Below are 470 nucleotides of genomic sequence, written 5' to 3'. Positions count from 1 at the left end.
ACCAAATGTGTGTGTATTGTGGTCGTTTGCCCGTGTGATTGTGCGTCACTCTGTGCCTGTGTGTGCTCTGTCAATGTGTGTTTATGTTTTCATCTGTGTGTCTGTTCTGCGCGTCACTCGTCTGTGTGTTTGCGAGTCCTTGTGTATCTTTCTGTCCGTACACATACCGCCCCCTGTGTGCATGTTTGTATACACCTGTGTGTGTGTGTATGGTGTATTTGTTGTGTGTCAGTATCTGTGTGTGTGTGTGTGTGTGTGTGTTACCAGTCGTTCGGACAGAGGCGTCTTGTCTCCGTCAGGAAGGTGCTGTTCCAGAGCCAGGACGATGCAGTTTGCGATGATGGTGGTGAGGATCATCCATTCAAATGGAGTTCAGCTGGAGTTAAGGTCAACATCACCAAGTGACACACACACACACACACTCTCGCTCGCACGCACGCACGCACACACACACACACACACGCACGCAC

Source organism: Seriola lalandi, unplaced genomic scaffold (assembly GCF_002814215.2).
Source record: "Seriola lalandi dorsalis isolate HSWRI2012SDOR001 ecotype SW California unplaced genomic scaffold, Sedor1 jcf7180002054656, whole genome shotgun sequence".
NCBI lineage: Eukaryota > Metazoa > Chordata > Actinopteri > Carangiformes > Carangidae > Seriola > Seriola lalandi.
The sequence above is the reverse complement of the archived record's forward strand: the minus strand, read 5'-3'. Positions refer to the sequence as shown.